Below are 15,334 nucleotides of genomic sequence, written 5' to 3'. Positions count from 1 at the left end.
CTAGGAATCATTAAAGTTGGAAAGGACCTCCAAGGTCATCAGTCCAACCATCAACCCTACCCCACCATGCCCACTAAACCATGTCACAAAGTGCCACATCTACCCGTTTTTTGAACACTTCCAAGGATGGGGACTCCACCACCTCTCTGGGCAGCCTGTTCCAATGCTTGACTACCCTTTCCGTAAAGAAATTTTTCCTAATTTCCAACCTAAACCTCCCCTGGCACAGCTTGAGCCCATTTCCTCTCATCCTATCACTAACTACTTGGGAGAAGAGACCAACACCCACCTCACTACTACCTCCTTTCAGGGAGTTGTAGAGAGTGATAAGGTCTCCCCTCAGCCTCCTCTTCTCTCGGCTAAACAATCCCAGTTCCCTCAGCCACTCCTCATAAGACCTGTGCTCCAGACCCTTCACCAGCTTCGTTGCCCTTCTCTGGTCATGCTCCAGCACCTCAATGTCTTTCTTGTATTGAGGGGCCCAAAACTGGACACAGTATTCCAGGTGTGGCCTCAGCAGGGCTGAGTACAGGGGGACAATCACCTCCCTGCTCCTGCTGGCCACACTATTCCTGATACAAGCCAGGATGCTGTTGGCCTTCTTGGCCACTTGGGCACACTGCTGGCTCATGTTCAGCCTGGCTGTCAACCAGCACCCCCAGGTCCTTTTCAGCCAGGCAGCTTTCCAGCCACTCTTCCCCAAGCCTGTAGCGTTGCATAGAATCATGGTTTTACTTCTTCTGGAACAAATTATTTGCACTTCCCAAGGATCAGCCTCTCCCTGTTCATTCTTTGAACTGGCATCTCCCAGCCCAGCCACAATGGGCTTTTGGCAACGGGTTGCACCGAGAAGTAGTTAAAAAAACGGGGGGGTGGGGGGGGGGGGACAGGGGGGGTGTCACTGTCTTAAATGTTTTTCGGGTGGGATACAGTGGGGGAGGCAGAATGCATGCTTCCACTTCAGAAACAGCAAATGAAGAAGGAATTGTAGCTGTGTCCCTGCAATCACCATGGGAAGAATACCAAAGCTCCCAGGTCCCACACAGTCCCAAAACACAGGGAGGGTTTTCAGAGCAACTGGCTTCCAGTCATGGAGAAAGCCTGTGATAAAGCCTGGATGGAGCCCAAATTGCCCAAACCCTTGTAGCCACAGGACTCTGCACTCCCTGACATTAGCAGCTTCAGATCTGCAGAGGGAAACCACACTGATGAGTTTTCTCTGGTTTTCAAGCATGTTGCAGCAGCTTCTTGCCACAGTAATTTGTAATACAGATTTTCAGTACTATCTAGGAGTTAATGCAACCCTGTCTCTAGTGCCAATGGATGTGATACAGCAGAGCTGCTGAATGTATTATGTACAGAGCTTTTTACCAACAGAAATATGGATGAATGCAAATCAAAAAACCCACCGCTATCTAGCAGCTTATCATAGGAAATGAATTCTAAAGTATCCTCCAGAAAACTACAGTGCTGGCAAAATTCAACAGAAAAACATCTAATCTCCTTGGTACTTTGTAATTTTTGTATCCTATTTCTCAATTTTTTTTGTTGGGTTCTTACAAAAGATGAATAAGAACAATAACAGTGTAAGGTGGCCAAGGGAAAATATGAGCTAGCTGGGGTTACTTCCGTGAACAACTATAGTAATGGGCTTGAACATACAGTGAAAGCAGATGAAACCGTAATTCTTAATAGGTATATATTTAATAATACAAAGTCTGGAAGGAGATGATTAATGCCTTTGTAGGGAATTACTTATTAAGATTTACACCAAGGAGGAAATAACATTTTCCTGGAATCAATGCATCTTTACTAGTATGCTAAAAAAATAGTATTAATAATTTTTTGAGACCTCTCTCGACAAAACCTGTAACAGTCCAAGCCACAACAGCCATTTAACTCCCAGCTGTGCCTTCTTTCCCTCTCCCGTCTGAGTCCTGCCCTACCCGCTGCCTCTCACTAGCACTCAGGACCCAGGGAGGGGGTTGCAGGGATGCGCAAGGAGCAGCAGCAGCACCCTGGGTCCTCTGAGACCCTGGTGCTTGGGATCCTGCACAGGCACAGATGAAGACCTGCACTAGGGTCCATGCCATGGGGCACTGTGAGGCCACATGCCCTGGGAGTGAGCGGCTCCTTGCACAACTGCCCCGAACAAGAGCTGCGACAGCTGTGGGTTTTTTATCCCATCAGCTTCCTCCAGCCTCTCTCACAGGGGGTGCTTTGCCCAAGCAAAATAAAGCATGGTCCCTGCCCAGAAAAATGCCTTAGCTAACCAGATGTGAAGAAAATGGAGAAATGAAGCTGCTTGCATAAGAGCGCAGTGAGAGCAGAGCCAGGAGTGGAACTGGCATCTCCTGCCCTACCCTGAGCACCCAACTGTTGTGCCCATTTAGGAAACCGCCCACACGATTCATCACATCCTCTGTGTCTGGCTTGTCTCATGGTGAAGGAGAAGAGTGAGGATTAAAAAGGAGGGTTGGCTCTGCAGGGGTGCTGCATGGCTCCACGCAGAAGAGCTGAGTACAGTTAGCAGGACGGCCTCAGGTTACCTGCAGAGCATCAGTCCTGCACTGACTTGTGCATTGTCAGACTGTGCCAGGTGGCAGAGGCCTTTTGGCATTTCTTTACCCCATAAGACATCATCTGTCCCTTATAGGGGTGACTCCTGAGCATCTTTTATCCCTGAACTCCCTCTCTCATGTTCTGGGAAGTTGGTTCTGGGGAAACTATCTTTGACATGGAAATCAGATAGCAGAGAGAAGAGGCTGGATGAAAAATTTTGCTTGGGAGGCTGAATGTGCAGGCAGCAAGAGGAGTTATCCCGTGGTGATAAAGCACAGACCTGGGACAGACCAAGTGCAGCCTAGCCTCAAACAGGGTAGCACAGGCACATCTCACAACACAGACCTCAGTCTTTTCACTCATCTTGCCACAATTAACTCTAGTGGTGAGATTTCTACTGTATTAGACAGTTTGCTGGATTGGACCTACAGAGACAGCATCTGCTGTTCAGCATGAGAATCTCTGCTTGATTTCTTCTCATTACCCCTCAAAAATTATTAATCCATTTTTCCTGGGAACACTTTACTCAGGGACACTGGGTGTAGATTTCAGGATCAGGCAGAAAGTCCTGTCTCTATCACCTCAGCACAGAAACTGCCACAGAGACGGGACAGGCATCATCAACTGCTGTTACCTGCAAAGGAACTTTTCCTGCCGTGCAACAGGGAGAGCAAGAGGAGACTCGAGCTGGCCCACACAACAGCAGTTTTGACTCAGCAGCTGCTCCTCAGTGATCTGGAGCAGCAGCACTGTGTTCCCTGCACTCACAACCAAGTATGACCAATGAACATCTTGGGGGTCTCACTTAATCCTGATTTTCTGCCCTGGCTCAGATAAGCAGAGCATGACTTTCTCAGCCCAACTTTTCTCACGTAGCAACAAGAGGTCTTGTTTTCTCAGGCATTAGGGTCAATCTCACACCACAAAGCTTCAGCTGAGACAAGCATCACAAGTCATTTTGACCACCCCTTTTGCAAGACCCATCGTCACCCCCATGTGCAGCATTGCACTCTGAGCATTTGCGAAGAGGAGAGTGACTGCACACAGCACGGAGCAGGCAAACACCAGGTCTCATCTCCATGGCCATACTCAGCACCATTGCTGCTTGTCCAGGGTCTACCTGAAATCTCTGCAAAGCCCCCAAGTTGTGACTTTTTTAGCGAATTTTCAGCACTTCCCAATTCCCGTCAGGCAGAACATCTGATGAGAAGCAGCTTTCTTGCAGTCAGCCTTTTGGTTTCAGGCACCGTGGGATTCCCAGTGATGGCAATGATGGGGCTGAGGGCGCTCCTGTGCCCCGGGTCTCCTCCGTGGTGCCACATGCTGAACATGCATCTGGGTGGGACCAGCTTCTGCCCCACAGCTTTGCTTGTGGACCCATCTCTACCGCTATGTCCCTATGTGAAAAGGGATGTTGATTTAGCCAACTTAATTTAGAAAGCAGTTTACTTGATTTTACCTCCCTGTGCTAAGGCTGATGAGTCACTTGAAAGCAGTTTGCCTTAGAGAGGTTAGTCAGACCTTTGTTTGGGATTTTCAAAGCCTCACAACCCACAACATGAGTCCCACTTGAAGTCTGTTAGGTGGTTCTGAAAATCCCACTCTCCGTCCGCTCTGAGATTTCAGTATTGCAGAAGCTTTGGCTGGCTGGGCTCTTTGCAAAGACATCTATTTCACCCTCTAATAGGCACAGAAAACTCGATTTCAGCCCCACTTACAGTGCTGTAAATCCAGGCTAACCATATTAAAGTCAAGGGAGCTGACGATGGAGACTTAAAACTACTATGAGTAAAAGGTCTATGCAGTCAACAGCCTGGCCTACAGCCACCCTGGGCTGATTTGCAAAGCAGCCCAGAGAAATTTTTCTATAAATGTTCCATTAATGTTAACAGCTAAATCCCTGGCCTGCTCTAAAAACCTCACCCCCATTCAAGTTAATAACAACAGTTCTTATTTCATTTGCTCCCAAAGCTGACAGACCACACCATCAGTGGTTGTAAGCTGATGTACTTCCCTTGCAGTCAATCACATTCATTAGTGTCACTAGCAGGAGTATAGTTAGCACCCTGGGCTAAGGACCAAGTTTTTACACCATCCCTCTTTCAAGGTACTGAACAAAATCTGATCAGAAAATACCAAAGACCTCAGTGCTACTACTTCTCCCTCAATTTCTCATCTAAACTTCACCTAGTGGAAAATTCCCCATGAGTATGAATTTTGGTGGGTTATTTTCTCCTTCAGCAAATGACTTTTGAGGCTTTCTAGTATTCTTCCACCATGAGAAAGATTTTTAAGTAAAACACACCCTGAAGCTGATGCATTGGTCCCTGTGTTATGCCCAGCACAGGAGGCATGCTGGGCAATATTCACCAAAAAATGAGGCTTATTAATAGGAAGATAGTGGCCTTTTTTTTCTGAGCTAAAAGCAGCAACTCAGCCAACAGCCAAGCACATCCCTGGTCCATTCTGCACTTAATAAATCCTTTGGCACAGATTTCCTGGTGGAGCCTTGTGATAGTGGAGGGAGCCCAGGGAGCTCAGGGATGCTGGGGGAGGGTGAAGCAGGGCTCAGCAAGGTGCAGTTCACCCCACACCACTTAAACCTTCCCTGGTCCCTAACTAACCATGTCCCAAACCTGACTAATACCCGAAGCAATGGTTTCACTCAGGTGAGAATGAGGAATTTAATACCATTTCATGTAAATATTGACTGGCTATTTAAACACAACAGCCCAACCCAGAAGGAATTTCTTGCCTCGACAAGAATGCCCTGGCATTTCCTATTTTCAGGTCAGAGGATCCTTGACTCCTGTCTCGCCTGCCCTATGCCTTAACCACCAGACCACATGGCCCCGGGTGTAAAAATAACCCAGGAGCTTCAAATGCTCAAAGGAAGAGTGCAGCCATTCATTACTGGTATCACTGATGGCTCCTGATGCAGTTTTCTCATTGTTTCAGCCTGGAAAAAAAAAAAAATCTGCAGTCCAACCACATAACAACATGCAGTGTTGTCAGGCAAGACTCTTCCCTTTCCATCCTGCTGCTATAGTCTCTCTTTTATTACTGGAAGCTCTTCTGTGCATTATTAGCCACAGATTATCATTGGAAATTAATCTGGGGTCACAAGAAAAACAAAAGTCAGAATACGCAGTCATAGGCCAAGCATCCTTTGCTCATTTGGCTGTCCTACAGCACTGTAGCATGATTTAACCACAGATGCAATTCCTTCCTAATAAAAAACTGCATCACATGAGAGCCATTACAAACATAGTGGTAATATCCAAGGATTGTGGATAAATACTTTCTGCTTGAATATTTAAGGATCCTGACAGTACTTTTGGATTCAGTCAAAAATAGTTCATCTCTTGAAGTCAGGAGCTCTCGTTCTTGGTGATAGGTGAAACCGGATACCGGCAGGGAGGGAGGAAGAGCGTCTGCATCACACTCTGCCATGGCTCCAGGCAGTACACGCCACTGACGGAGGGACAGCTGGCTTCCTCGCTCTCCCACATCCCACTAAATCCAGCCTGGGGACTGGTTCACACTGGAGTGGTTGCACTGATGCCCACGCTGGGTGAAAAATGCAACCACAGTTTTTTAGACAGAAGGCAAACTTATGCTTCTAAATTGTTTCAGATCATGTGAACAGCCAGTTTTAGTTTCAGTTCATAATGTGAACTGACTGAGAATCTGAAACTGGAAAGTAATCAAAGAGAAACAGAAGAGTGGGCAGCTTGTAAAAGAAAAATAAAGGGACAACAGCAAACCCTCCCCATGCAGAAAAATAGAAAGTATTATGAAGAACCAGCATAGTTGCAACAAGAAGTCTTTCAGACAATCAGAATGAGCAATATAACACCTAGATATGAGGATGTACTGGTAAACACTGTGTAAGAGAGTGGCCTAAATATTTAGTGATAAACTCAAATGCTGAGAGGCAAACTGAGATGTAGAAAGGAAGAGTTAGGAGGGACACCAAAAAAAGGTTTTCTGCATTCATCAGAACTAAGAGGAGAAGAAAAGGAAACACCGAGAGCCACAGGGAAAGCTACAGTATTAGATACCCTTCTTGTTTCAGTCTTCAGAGAAAAAAACCAAGCTTATTTCCTGCCTAGCAATGAGGCAGGAATGCAGCACAAAATAAAGGCTGTATACATTAAAAAAATACATCAGATATTCAGTAGTATTGAATACTCTCTTATTTAATGGGTGAAAGACTCTGAAGCGGTAACAGCCATCCCAAAAACTCCTTGAAGACAGTGGTGACCTGGGGCCCAGAGGAAGAGGAAAGATGAGCCAGTTGCCCAGAAAGGCAGAGAAAAGAGGAGAGTGAATGGTCAGGAAGATGCAACATCAAAAGACTGAACAGTCTCTACATGAGCCCTCTGAGGACACCACAACAGCAGGAGACAACCAAAGAGCATTTCTCAAGAGAAAATTGGGTCCCGTAACAGCCTTTATGACAGGTATCTGGCTGTGTAGATAAGAAGAAAGCAGATATATCCAGTTTCAGCAAGGCTTTGAGCAGTGTTTTACATGTATCCTTTGTTTGTATATGTTTTTCAGGCTGCCGTACATGAGATCTGGCTGCTGAAGAAGATACACACAAGTCCTTGCAGCTCTGACTTGCATATTCACTCATTTATGTGCATTGAGAGAAGAGGCAGGGGACACTGATCTTTATCTTGTGTTTTGTGGGCAAATCATCTCAAAATACTGTTCCTTCAGAGGTTCCCCTAATTGCTAGAAATGCCCAGCCAAGAATGACAACTGCAGCAAGGCCAGGCCAGGTGATGGCTCCAATGCCATTAAAATGATTAGCAAACAGCAGGAGATGAAATACACCCTGAGGGACTTCCTCCATTGGCTCTGCTGCTGGTATTTTCTCAGAGTGCCTGAGGATGAGCCAAGCTGGGCTGGCATTGCTGCCACCTGTGTACCCTTGCTTCACAGGGGACAAGCAAACCCACCATCTGTCCCTGGGGCTCTTACAACCACTCCACCCTCCTGAAACCCTCCCCACGATGGCTGGGCGCTTTCCATGTCACGGTTATCAGTTTCTGAGTTGTGTTGGTGTCTCTCTTCCCTCTCAACAGGGATGTCACCTTGCCAAGGGCTGGGAAAGGCACAAGTAAACAATTCTGGGGGTGTTTTGCCATGGAAGTCTTGCAAGCACCTTCATCTCTCATCAGACTTGCAAATGCCAGGACCAATTATTCAGAAATATGCTTTTTTGCTATGACTGCATCCAGGCTGGAGAGGAAAAGCTGTACTGGGCCAGTGCAGAAATGGGCACCATGCCACAGCAAAGATGTCACCAAGGTGACAAGAGCCAATCCCACCTGAGGAATGTTTGATTCAACAGGAATTCCCCACCACTGATGCCAAGAACAAAGCATCCAGCAAGACACAATGCCATCTTTGGCTCCAAAAAAGCTTATCCCTGTCTTGTTATCCATAGTCATGAATAATTGCTATCACAAGAGTCTCACCTGCTCCTGTGCACCAAGAACCCTCCAACCCTTCATGCCAGACCTCTGGAGGAAAGCCTTGTTTAGACTTGCTAACATTTTGCTTATGCCTTGACTCTTCCTGATGCCAATGAGGTTTTCCGACACTGAACATCAGTCTGCCTGTGGCTCTTTTTCAGCACTTAAATAAACAGAAGCAGCACCATGTTTACAGAAGCACATTTTGCTTCCTTGTTGCCCCACAACCCGCTGAGCTGTTCCGGAGCAGCACCCATGATGCTTGGCTGACTTGTAGTGACCCGGCCCCCTGGGTGCTAAATGTCACCCTTCCTTTCTTCTGAACTGGACCAGATCTCTAAATTCATCTTGTCAGCTTATTTCCTCCTAAGCAAACAGGTATTCAAAGGAAGGTGCAACTATGGAGCTAAGCTGAAGTACTGGGAGAAGGGCAAGTGTAGCAATGCTGAGGGTAAAATCCACCAACAAAAATAGGAAAATAGTGGGCATTTAGCTGTGGCCACATCGCTCCTTGTAACAGCTTCATTCACACTAAAGGTATCTTCAGGACCATCTGCAGAACCCACAGCTCACAGAGGTGCCTACAGCAGAGACACTCTGAAACAGAGTCAGGCTGATGGCTGGAGATGAGCTCCCTCATTAACTTTACAAGTTAACATTCTGTGGTCATGGGCAATATCAGAGGTTTTAATGGATGATATATTGCCTGCAGTCCATGGATTAATTTGAGGACTAATTTTTTCAGAGGTGCATGCATTTCTTGAGAAGGAGAATCAAGAGGCTATGGAGTCTCGTCTTCAGAAAAGCTCAGGTCTCATGTCAGCAGTTAACTGTCCTGCTTTTCCCAAGATCCTGGAGCACTGGGTGCTGTGCTTTACAGAAAACTTGGCCTTGAGTAGCCTGAAATAAACTGCAAAGTGCTGAGCACTTATGACCATAATTTGCTACTTACTAGAGGTATGAACTGTTCTGAAATCCCAGCCCAGATTATGGGTTTCAAATACTTGAAAATCTGTCCCTGAGCTCTTAATCCAGTTTACGGACTCATCAGGAATGGAGCTGAGCCATTCTTGGAAGGAAAACCTGGCAAAAGCAATCTTTCTCCACTGTATCAGTAGAAACCACATTCAAAACTCAGGCCAACAAACCTAGATTGGGGAGTAATTAAAACCTGTAGCAGCCTCTCTCCATGACTGAGGGAAGCGGTGGTATTGGGGCAAGAGCCAGAGCTAATTGCACAGAAACAGGACTGACACCAAAACTTGCTTCTCAGGTTGCACTCTAGGTCACACACCTCCATGGGAGCTGAACGCTCCTCAGCTCCAGTTGAGCAAAGCCTTCTGGTGCCTAAGAGCTGTCTTTGCAGCCCTACTGAAAACAGCAGGTTGTGCTTTGTTACCATCAGTGCGTATGAACATCTTTTCCCTCTGCAGAACAAGGCACAGGGATAGGATCTCCGTTCTCCTCTCCCAGCAGCATTACATCCATACAGTGCTATTGAGGTTAATAGAGTTGTTCTCCCCCTGTTTATACTTAGTGGGAAGAAAAGGAGACCTGAATGCAGCTACTCTTTTTAAAAAGTCTCTTCTAACAATAGCTCTCTTTCAACAGCTTATTTACTGCCCATCTGTGACTCCAAAGTAAAATCTGTTCAGCTGTTGATCTAAAATACTTCCCCTTCACAGTTAATCCTCAATGATCCTTGTTGTTCTCTGGCAGCCACTCTTAATTCTCTCCTGATTGCCCACATCAATAAATCATACATTATCTATGCTTGAATTTGGTTAAGATTCAGGCTAATGATACATGAGATAGAAGAGGACTCAGCTGATGTAGTCTTCGTTGTGCTGCTCAGTAAAACTGGTTGAAGTGGAAAAAAATAGCTAAGATGGATTTTTGCCATTAAAAATCAACTTGTCTGATTTAGTGCATGGACAGGAGCAGATACACTGATTAAAATCATGATGCATTTGTGGAGTCTCACACATCAGCAGGGGAAATATGAAGTGGCAGAAGGGTCTGAGAAGTATTTGCAGCAAATAGACACGATGAGCACCATAGTAGAGCACCTGTACAAATGCATGGGCACCTCACTGGGAGCAAGAAGAGAACTGAGATGTTCTCCTAGCCCAGGAGACCTCACGCAGCACCAGATGGGCAGAGGCAGTGCACTGCAGGACAACTTCTCCAAGGCCTCTTGCCACCCACCTTTTCTCTTTAGCTTAGCACCATCTAGAGGGATGCATCTGAAAACCCAAGGCGTCAGCTTTACAGTGCACATTTGGCACAGGATAACACCCACCTGAAACTTATTGGTTTTGGAGTCAGGGGAAACCAAACAATTGAAAACAAATCGTCAAAATAGCAGTTTACTCCTCCAGCTGCCTTCACTATTTGTTAAAGCACATGGCTGTGCTGCAATCTTTCCCCTTGTCCTGGTGAGCTTTTCTGTGAAAGATGGGTCCTCCAGAGGGGGTTGGAGGTCAAGGGGATATAGTGGGAGGAAGGTCTAGAGGAGGGTGTTCAGGGTTTGGAGGTTTTTTCTTTAATTTTTAATTTAAAAAAAAAAAACACTTACAGATCTTGCATTACATACTCCTGTAGGCTTCAACGACATCTGATGACATGGTGCAAAGTCCTTTATACTTTAGAGCAGATGTTGTTCTTCATGTCCATTCAAGCCTTTGCCTTTCACTAACACCACACAGCAGCATGACAGGACACCAGCTGAACTAATAGTTTCTATGCTTCACTTTACAGTTTTCAGCCCAGTGCATCGGAGCTTATCAAATCTCCTGACATGAAACACCAGAACAAGACCGAGGGTGGGATGGAGCGACATAAGCTCCTCTCTCTCTCATACACTGATCTCGCACTTTCTTCTGCAGCAGTCTGGACTGCTGACTTGCAGTGCCGTGAGATGCAACACCTGCATTCCATCAACCATGTCTCTGGCCAACCTTATATAATCCCAAGGCAAGGCCATCAAGTCCAAAGTCTGACCTGCCTGAATCAGTGAGTGCTTGGTTTGGAGATAGGAAGCATGTTGCCCTGGTTAAAGGGCAAAGCAGACACTTTCAGAATTCACCTGACTTTGAGATTTAGGAATAAGTACCAAGCATGAAAAACAGCAAAGTTTTGCAAAGCATGCACAAAACCTGCATTTCTTTAATAACTGGCTGCCGTGACCCTGAGGACAAAAATCAAGTGTACATGGGAAGGACCCTGGAGAAACCAAGGCCAGTGCTACTGTCTACATCTTGTCTGCTAGGGATGTCACTTTTACCTTCCCCTGCGTACAACAGGATGTGGTATAAGAGGGTGGGAAGGCCTGTCAGGGGGAGGGAAAGATATTCACATCCCTGCAGTGTTCAGGCAGCAGCAGGAAAGGAGAGGAAACATCCCTTTCTTCACCCCTGCTCCATACAAGCAAAGTGCACGCTGCAGCACTCCTCTCCAGCTGAGCTTAGAGATGGCAGCACAAGGCATCTCAAACCCAGGTCCTCCATCAGCCTCAAAGGACCACTAGCAGCTCCTCCAGCCAAGCTGCCTTTCCGGTGTGGTCAGCTCCAACCTTGGTGCCACTGCCCACAGCCGATGCTCCGAGTGCTGCTTCTGTTCCGGGAGATGCAGGGATCCCATGCCCAGCATGGCGCAGCCCTGCCTGGAGGCAGTGCTGGGCTGAGCCTGCCTCCCCGCGCGTGACCGGGTGTTACTAGAGCGACATCCCTGCGGAAGAGAAGGAAGGAGGAAGCCGGGCTGTAAAGAAATAAAACCACTGCAGAGCTGACTGCGAGAGCAAAGACAGGAAGAGACAGGCTGGCTGGAAAGGACAGCTTTGCAGAGTCCAGGAGAAAATGGTTTGAGTAATTATCAATGGTAAGGAAACCTCTCATTTTAGGCAAGATTGCTTAGAGGGATTTCTGCACGGTAAATGCTCTGCATATTTCATGGCCTTGGCTTGCGGGGGGAGAAAGGCTGGTGCTGGAGTGGTTTGAAACACAGCCAGGACGCCAGACATCATAACTCCCTTTTACCGCGTTAAATTCAGTCCTCTCCATTTCCTCTGTTACTTTTGGCCATAACCTGCCACGGGTCCAGCACAGCCCCCAGCAGATCCTCCTCTGCCAGGATCCCCAGCTCATGAAGAGGTCCCACTCTGGGCTCTCTGGGGAGGGTTTTTTGGGGTAGCTGGTGCTTTGCATTGCTGCAGCGAGCAGACAGGTCTCCCCTTTCCCACCAGCCTGCCGCTATGTGGCCAGGAAGATGGGGACCCTGTGCAGCCGGGAGCACCAGGAGCCACCACCCTGCCCGGCGCAGGCAGCCCCCGACAGCCGCCACCAAAGTAAGTCTGCAGCTTGCTGGGGACAGGGACAACCACACACCTCAGCCCCAGCCACTTTGGGGATGGAGGGGCCAGGTCTTGCTTGGGCTCAGAGGCTGGGGGGAGAGGAGGATGGGGGGGGGGGACACCTCCTGTTGCTGCCCACTGTCTTGGGCAACCTGCTGCCTTGCCCACAGGGGAGATGCACTGGGTCCCTATCTCTCCCAGCCTGTGCTCCAGTGACCATAGTCTTCCTCAGAGCCAGGTGCTTTGTCTGAGGAAGAACCAAAACGGGTAGAAGTTGCAAAAGTTTATTTTCTTTCCTGCTTTATCATCCCTCGCTGGGTTTTGCCTTTAAATGTCATGGCTGCATCCCAGCCCCTCAGAGAGAGGATGAACAAATAGCAGCCTTTGGAAGAGAGGACAGACTTACTCTGGGGGTAATCAGAGGGGTGAGTGGATGTAACCGGCTGAAGCACTGCTTCCCCAGAGCTATGTCTCTCTGGGGAAAGCTTTGTTATTTCAGGCACCCTGCTAAATACCAAAATGCATCACCACGCACCCCAGCTGGCAGTGAGAGATTTCTGTCTTTGCTGCCAATCTTCCCCAGCCCCTTCCTGGCCCATTTAAAACACACAAAGCGCTATGACTTTGCAGGTCACTCATGCAATGCCCTGAAGAGCAGCAGCTCCTCCTTGCCGGCATAGCGAGTGCAGCAAAGACCTTCCTGGCTCCTGGCCCCTGCCCCAGCCATGGGTCTGCTCCCGGCAAGGAGGGCTCACCAGGGAGCTGCTCTTGCATGGCCCAGCTGTGCTGCTGTGGCATTAAAGCTCACTGTCAAAATGAAAGCATTTTTGAACAGCAAATGAAGGAATCTCAGCATGGGAAAGATCTGCCTCACCAATACCAGTTTCACTGTTTCAGCTGAGCCACTCCTGGTTGCTCTTGTGCAAACATGCCCAGGCACAAGCACATTCCTCAGCAGCCGCCACAGTGTTCAGGTCATGCCCCATGGTCTCCTACCTCTGCCAGGAGCTTAGGGCTGTCACAGGAGACTTACCGGGAAGATGCAGGGCTGAGCCATCCCCTCTCTGCTGCTCCCACATTCTGTGTGTGAGGGGAGGAAAGGAAACTGCATACCTAGGGGGTCCTGTAAAATCTCAAGAATACCACCTTTTCCCTAAAATAACAGCTGGATCCTTAATGGGGGGGAACGAGGTGAGGGAAAGGGGATGTCTCCCTTCACTAATGCTTTAATTAAATGCACATGAAGGAAAAGCATCTGGCCTGCAATGGGAGCCAGGGCTTTGCAGAGGCCCTGAAGGGGAAGAGTAGGGTGTATTAGTGAGAGGAATCAAACTCCTCCTTTGAGCAAAGAAGTTAAGCTCCTTCTCTGCTTTTAATTGCTGGGTGTTTAGTCACAATCGGGGAGCTGCCCCAGTTGGCACTAGCAGAGGGTCTGGCCCTGGGCCTTTCTGGCAGGTTGGGCACACCGGCCCCTCAGCTGCTGTGGATGCAGGGGGCTGCACCAGTGCGAAGGGCAGTGGTGGTCTGCACCTCTCTAGCACAGAGCAGCCCGCAGCTGTGAGCTTTGCAGCACCCCAGGGAAAGCTGGCCCAGGACACGGCACGAGATGCGTACAGCTCAGCAAAGCACAGATCCAACTGGGAAATGTGGATGATCTGGAGGCACTGGTGGTGTCCAGGTCACAGCTTGGAAACTGCGGAGCTTTATCCCCTCCTTGCAGCAAGGTAGGGTCTTCTGGAGAGGTCTCTGTGTCATAAACCTGGCCTGACTTCCTTGCACTTACCTAATGCTGCTACAGTTCCCATCAGCAGATTTTCCAAGCACCTTGCTGGTTCACACCCCAGCCTTGTCCCTTCAGCAATTATCTTTCCCCTTGGTTAATTCTGAATCCCCCTCTTTTCTCCGATGCTTGTGCATTTGCAGATGTAAAGGCAGAGGGATCAGCAGCCCCTCAAGGAAGAGCCTCGCTTCCCAGGAACAACCACCCCATCCAAGACCAGCCCTGCAGGTCCTGAGGGTAAAAGCCCTCATGGTCCTCCCCTGAAGGCCATGAGATTTCTTCCCACTGGTTTCCCCAGGGAATCCATTTGCTGGGAATCCTGCAGCCAGGGATTAGAAAATATCAGCAAATCCTTCCTGTATCTGCTCTCAACACAGAAGCACAATGATAGAAAATGTCCTCATTGGTCTCTCATTACCAGAATTTTCTAGCTGGCAGAAAAAAAAGATTGCCAATGTGTATCAGATGCTCCTGGCACTTTTGGGCCATGGAGTGCCACGGGTAGAGCATGAGCCATTGCATCCTAGCAGCAAATCAGATTTTTATGCTGTGAAGCCAAATTGTGCTCCCAGTGACATTGGTATACATTCAGACAATTTCCATGAAGGTAAAATCAGCTTCTGAGCTAGAGTAAGAAGCCTTAGAGCTTAGGTCTGTGGAAGTCCCATGATGTTTTGTACAGCCCCCTTCCCCATGCCCAGTAAGCTGATGAAGCTGCCCTTACTGGGTAGCCAGCACCCCCACATGATGCACAGCACCCACAGAGCAGAGGACTGCAGGGATGGCAGTCAGATCCCCCCTCCAGCAAACCCTGCATCGTCACAGAGAGCAATGACAGCAGAATCATAAACTCCGCACATGCGGGGAGGAATCTGCCCGACCCCTTCCTGTGACAGCCCAAGCTGAACCAGAAATAAAGATGGATGAAAAGAGGCTGTTTAGGACTGTGGTGGTTTTTCTCCTGAAAGGGGTTTGCTGTCATTATGGTGTTTGAACCAACTGGTGCTTTGGATCATGTGTTTGTTGGCAGCACCAGGGCTTGCTGCTGAGGCTTGCTTTGCTGCTCACGTAGGAAGAGATGGACCTTGTCTCAGCATTGCTTGCAATAGAAACAACAGGGGAGGGGGCAGAGTCATCCTGCACCCCTGGGCA

The 15,334-nt window shown here is 48.2% G+C and overlaps 1 long non-coding RNA gene across 1 annotated transcript; it reads left to right on the top strand.

Annotated features, from left to right (window-relative positions):
- Nucleotides 1-11,816: 11,816 nt before the first annotated feature.
- Nucleotides 11,817-15,095, top strand: LOC142594323 (uncharacterized). The gene is made up of 3 exons (XR_012831332.1): nucleotides 11,817-11,930; nucleotides 12,295-12,396; nucleotides 14,326-15,095. It is a non-coding gene; the product is annotated as an uncharacterized LOC142594323 (long non-coding RNA).
- Nucleotides 15,096-15,334: the final 239 nt, after the last annotated feature.

Source organism: Pelecanus crispus, chromosome 9 (genome assembly GCF_030463565.1).
Source record: "Pelecanus crispus isolate bPelCri1 chromosome 9, bPelCri1.pri, whole genome shotgun sequence".
NCBI lineage: Eukaryota > Metazoa > Chordata > Aves > Pelecaniformes > Pelecanidae > Pelecanus > Pelecanus crispus.
This window is presented reverse-complemented; position numbering and strand designations above follow the sequence as displayed.